Source organism: Meriones unguiculatus, chromosome 15, assembly GCF_030254825.1.
Source record: "Meriones unguiculatus strain TT.TT164.6M chromosome 15, Bangor_MerUng_6.1, whole genome shotgun sequence".
Lineage (NCBI taxonomy): Eukaryota > Metazoa > Chordata > Mammalia > Rodentia > Muridae > Meriones > Meriones unguiculatus.
In genome coordinates this window covers 40037920-40043658 of record NC_083362.1, presented here as the reverse complement: position 1 = coordinate 40043658, position 5739 = coordinate 40037920, and the positions used below count along the sequence as shown (strand labels likewise).

Sequence of the window (5739 nt, the reverse complement as noted above, 5' to 3'; positions counted from 1 at the left end):
TGAATGTGCTCATTTTACTTTCTTGTCCCAATATTTGAAAAAAAAAAACAATAAGTCCTTGAGACTAAGTGCAATAAAAACTATTTTTTCTGAAATCACTGTGCTATTTACTTTTAAGTATTATCATTATATCAGTCTTAAATACATGTTCATTCATATATATGCTATCACATTTGTACTTCTGTGTAATTTTATCATTGCTATCTGTAGTCATATAAACTCTTCATTTAATACTCATATAAAACTAAATGGATTTTTAGTCCATAGTTATTTTGTGTGTAATAATTTATTGTTTAGATAGTATAATACAATTAAAATATTTTTCCATTCCTTATCCTCCCTTCAAACTTTCCCACATACCTTTTTCAAATCTTCAAATTGATGGCATCCTTTTGCACAAAATGTCATTATGTTTATCATGTTCTGTTCTTATAAAGTAATATTAAAAAATATAATTTATTTGTTTTATCTTGTTCTATATTCGATGATCATAGACTTAGACATTGCAATGACAGTTTTTGAATATATGTAATAACTTCTGGTATTTGTACATTCTCTAGAAAGAGGTTTGAATATCAAATCTATATGGGAACATTGGACATTATGTGATGCAAAGAATCATAGTCAAAAAGGAAAAAAATGCAGTGAACATATTTTGACATTGAGAAATCTCAAATCATCTTGAGTAATCTTTTTAAAAATATGATGTATCAATACATATATTAAACAAAGTATGTACTAAAAATGTGGTCCATTTGGTTTTAGATTTTTGAGGAATCTCCACACTGATTTCCAATTTGGTATACCAGTTTACATTACCACCAGCAGTGACTAAATGCTCCCTTTTGGTCACACATGTGCCAGCATTTCTTTTTCAGTCTTGTACATCTTTTATTTAAATCATGAGTTTTAAGTATATCAGTTAAAATCATTTCCAATCACCCTTTGAAGCATTTCTTCAGACATGTAAAAGACAGGACTAACAGGTTTGATCCGTTATTCTCCCAGAAGTGACAGTCCAGAAATGCCGAAGAAGGTGTGGCAGGAATCCACCATATCTCCTGGCCTGTCTGCTAAACCTCCTGTCTCTTCATCTTGAAATGCTACAGTGAAATTTTGAAGCTTTTCTCTGTCAGTCCAATGAAGTCTCTCAATTTTCTTTTTGTAGGCCAAAACCCACCACAAATAGTACACATATGGTAACTTCTTGGGTCTTTCATTGAGCCTGCCTTTGGACAATTGTTATTCACAAATCCAACCAAGTAAATCAATAGTCACTTGAAGCAACTTAACTAGTTATCATGAGGAATCCTGTGCAACAATAGATCTGTCTGGGTTGAGATTCAGAGTCGTCTCTACACCCAATCCACCATCAAAATTCATACAGGAGAAAACAAATTCAGTCACCTTTTCTGCATTAATAGTACCAAGCTTGCCCAAGAGAGCCAAAGTTGCCGCTGTACAGAATAAGAACCTTGTATCAATTTCTCCCCAAATGTTTCCAGCAAATGAAAGGTCTCCTTCTGTAGACTCTACACACATGCCACAAACATTGTCTACATTGATAACATGGATACTATCATACAGGGCAAGACTCAGGACAACATTGAGAGTGTACAGCAGAGTGTAATGCTAGCACTTATCCTCCACACTCATGCTGGCATGACTTAACAAAAACCAGTATTTCTTCTCTGTCCATGAGAAGAAGCTGTCCAATGAAGCCCATAACTGTCAGGCCACAATAGATGCCACAATCTCAAGTACTCAGACACACAGTTCATGATTATCTTTCTTTGTGCTCTAGGAGGCAACATAATTGGCATGTTTCTCTGGCAGCAAGCTGCCAGACTCATCTGATTTGATAGTAATGTACTTCTGTGGTGTTCCCATGCGAAGCTTTCCCAGGCCAGTATTTATTCTCATCATTTTTTTAAACTGTAGTCATTCTCACTGTGGTAAGATAAATTATCAAAGTGTCTTTAAGTTGTATTTCTCTGGAGTCTAAGAGTGCTGATCATTAAAAATAATCATTTTTTTTCTGCCGCTTGTATTTCATCTTTTGAGAATTCTCTGTTAATTTTATGCCCTGATTTTTTAATTGTGTTGTGTATTTTTATTAATGTTCAGTTTTTTTGAGTTCTTTGTATATTCTAGCTAGCAAGCCACGTGTCTGGCTTGTAAAGTTATTTTCCCCATTCTCTATGTAGCCCCTTCTCTCAAATGATGTTTTCCTTTGCTATATTTCACATTCATGAGGTCTCATTTATGACTTGTTGTTTAATATCTGCACTACTATGGTCTTTCTCAGAAACTTCTTTCCTGTGTAATTAATCCAAACATACCCCATACTTTCTCCTCTTTCAGATTCAGGGGATCAGTTTTCATGTAGAGGTCCCTGATTTATTTGGAGTAGGTTTTCTACAAGATGTAAAATAAGGAGGTAGTTTTATTTTTCACTTGCAGTGATCCACTTTGACCAGCACTATTTTTTGAAGATACTCTCTCCAATATATATATTTTTACATCTTTGTCAAAAACAACCTTGCTGTAGATGAAGAGGCTTATATGTGTGTCCTCAGTTCTATTTCTTCAGCTAAAATATTTGATTTCATGTAAGTACAATGTTGTTTTGTTAGCATATCTCTCGAATCAACTTAAAACTAGATAGTGGTAATTCTAGCCATGTTTTTATTGTTCAGAATTATTTTGCCTATTCAGGATCTTTTTATTTCCCTGTGAAAGTTTAGATTTTTCCAATTACCATAAAGAAATGAATTAAAACTTTAGTGGAGAAAAATGAAAGCGAAATATTTCTCTTCTTTTTAAAATAGAATATATTGAAGTAGTCACAAAATTTTATAATCTTATTCAATTTTGGGAGAATATATTAAATATGTTCTTAAAAGAAACAGTATTGTAAAATTGATTATTTCAGGTATAGGCAAAATAGATACAGTGTATATAACCAGGAAAGGATTTGGTCACTGGATAATGATAAAGTAGGTACCTGTATATTCAGAGTTTGTTGGGCACATTTGCCCAATTTGAACTTATATTTAGTATTCTTCAAATAAGATTGTACTGTGACAATGTCAATCTATACCTACTAAAATGAGTAAGAAAGAAAAATGATGTACACCTATTGTTTGAACTAACTTAATATAGTTTTTATGTGCTATCATCACTAAGGCATTAAAAGTGTAAGAAAGGCAAAAAAATATTGTACTATGAATACTCTCTAAGACTCTTAGCTATAGGGCAGTGACATTAACAAGTGTTGTAGGTGATGAAGACTAAATTAACATGCTAGACAGTTTATTTTCTTCAGCATTTTTACTTGTAAGACACTCATCTGTTTAGTTGCTTCAGATAATACACAAATAGAATTAAAACTATTTTCTAACAAGTACACTAATGCTTAATGCTTTGAGTTTAATTTCAGTAATTATGTCTTTGGTTAAATAAATTGTTGCCATTTAGCTAAAAGACACATTATGCTGAGAGACTAATGATGCAGGCCAAGTGTCAGAATAAATGACTGTTTTTTATTGCATTGAAAATTGAAAACTTTTCTGATCTGAGTAGTAAAGACTATAGAAAAACAGTCAATACATCTTATCCATAGTTAGAAACTAAACAGCCAGACAACTAAGGTTACAAAAATTTCAGTTTTCTTTTTCTCAAATGTTGATACTTCCACATGAGAATTATTTTACAAAGCAGTAAATAATTATGTATCATTGAAGTACTAAGAAAAGGAGAGTAGTTTGTTAATTATTTGTATTTATTAGCTTTTATAAATACATTAAATCTAAAAAAGATTTTCTTCAAAAGGGTTAGTTAATTGAATTTAAATTAACATATAGAGTTGATTAAAATTTTCATTAGTTGGTTTCTTCATAAATAAACAAAAATCACAATGAGTTATCCATTTTAATTACCATATTTACAAAATATTTATATAATAAGAAATATGGTATTTTAGTTTAAAAAGGAGTAAACTCAGTTGTCAGCCTCACAGCTCCAAGAGTTTCTGAATCACAAAGAAAACCAAGCCAAAACAAAAAAGATTTTTTCACAAGATCAAGTGAAATAAAACAACACAATGCAAGACAAAACATATAAGCAATTTACTTTGACTAACTTTAATGGAAATTTTGGATAATTTCTACAATATCACAATTTTTTTTACAATTTTTTTAATTTTATTTTTTTAATATTAGTTACAGTTTGTTAAATTTGTATCCCAGCTGTATCCCACTCCCTCTTTCCCTCCCAATCCCACCCTCCCACCCTCACTTCCTCCCTGCCCCTTTCCAAGTCCACTGATAAAGGAGAACCTCCTCCCCTTACATCTGATACTGGTTTATCAGGTGTCTTCAGGACCAGCTGCAAAGTCCTCCTCTGTGGCCGAGCAAGGCTGCTTCTCCCTGGGGTGGGGGGATGAGGGGTGTCAAAGAGCCCACCATCGAGTTCACGACAGAAACAGTCCCTGTTCCCCTTACTAAGGTACCCACTTGGATACTGAGCTACCAAGGGCTACTTCTGAGCAGGGGCTCTACGTTGCATCCATACATGGTCCTTGTTTGGAAAAATAGTCTCATAAAAGACCCCTGTGCCCAGATATATTTGGTCCTTGTAGAACTCCTGTTCTCTACAGGTCCTATCAACTCCCCCCGCCCTTTTTTTTTTTTTTTTTTTTCAATGCAGTTTATTCAGGAACCTTGAACAATCATCGGACCCTGGGGAAAGCCAGCCCACAGCTTAAATAGCCTCTGGGTAGCCAACCCAGGCGTGCCACGTGGGCAATGCAGATAAGTCCACATACATGGAAGCAAGCCAGATCCTCAGCCTTAGCCAAATGTGGAGATGTTTGTGACAGAGAGCACTCACCATCTGGAAGGTGGAAGGCGGAATCCAGCTTCATCTTTAAGGCACGGCATTACGCAGATCTCTACAGTTCCCCCTTTTTGTTTTAGATGCATCAGGCAAGAGTAGAGGTCTGATCTCTGATATTAGAAATAAATTGGGACTTTGTACAGATGTTCATTTAGGTGTCATCCACCCAAAGAGCATCAGACCCAACTGATACCTTTTTCTCAGAGGTGGGACCTGGGGCATCAACCCGCATGCAATCAGACATGCTCTTCTCTGGGTCGAAAGTGGCTGACCCTGAGTGCAGTGCTTAGCCTCGCATCCTGAGCATAATATTTTGGCTTTTTATGGTATCCAACCATGCTTGGGGAGACTGTCCTGCTTCAATGGCTGTAAAGGCCTGAATGGTCATGGCTGCATTACGCTGTTGTGAGACTCTAATCTTGCATATATACCACAGGCAAACCAAGGAGACCAACACCAGAAGGCCTGCTAACGCTCCGATGCCCGCCCATTCCTTCAGATGATTCATGGCTGCAGCAATCCATGATGATAATCCTGTGGCTAGTCCTGCGTCCACTCTGGTAGAATTTACCATGACAATGGCCACTCTCAGCTGCTCCATCATAGTATCGAATTCTCCAGTCCAATTACCTAAAATATAGCTCGACAATTGTTTAGACAGATTTGCAGCACAGGGAAAATTCTCATGTTGTATGCTAGTGACTCAAAGTCCAGCATACTTTCATTGACAGCCAAGGTGAGCGATTTGCCATAGGGTATCAATTTGCTCCTGCACGAGGTCAATCCTCTGATTGAACACCATCAAGCCTCCTTTTAGTTGAGCATTAATTCCTTTTTGTA

General features: G+C 35.5%; 1 pseudogene; it reads right to left on the bottom strand.

Annotated features, from left to right (window-relative positions):
* Positions 1-918: 918 nt before the first annotated feature.
* On the bottom strand, positions 919-1890 carry LOC110542300 (geranylgeranyl transferase type-2 subunit beta-like; annotated as a pseudogene).
* Positions 1891-5739: the final 3849 nt, after the last annotated feature.